Genomic DNA, 288 nt, shown 5'->3' with positions numbered 1-288 from the left:
GGGTATTGGGGGCCCATTGGGGGTGGGGCTGGCCAGGGGGAAGCGCTGCAGGGGGGTTGGCTGGTTGCTCCACCCACTATTGGGGTGGAAGAGGCTGATCAGGGGAAGGGCCAGCTGGGGGGAAGGGTCACAGGAGGTTGGCTGGCAGGCCCCACCCCCTGATCAGACAGGTTTGCTGGACGCAGGGGGCATCATAGCGACCAATCATCCTGGTTGTTAAGGTGTTCTGGTCGCTGGCTTTTTATATATATACTAGAGGCCCGGTGCACAAAAATTTGTGCACTCGGG

The sequence above is a fragment of the Myotis brandtii genome, unplaced genomic scaffold (genome assembly GCF_000412655.1).
Source record: "Myotis brandtii unplaced genomic scaffold, ASM41265v1 scaffold77, whole genome shotgun sequence".
Taxonomy (NCBI): domain Eukaryota; kingdom Metazoa; phylum Chordata; class Mammalia; order Chiroptera; family Vespertilionidae; genus Myotis; species Myotis brandtii.
Note: the sequence above shows the minus strand (reverse complement) of the source record.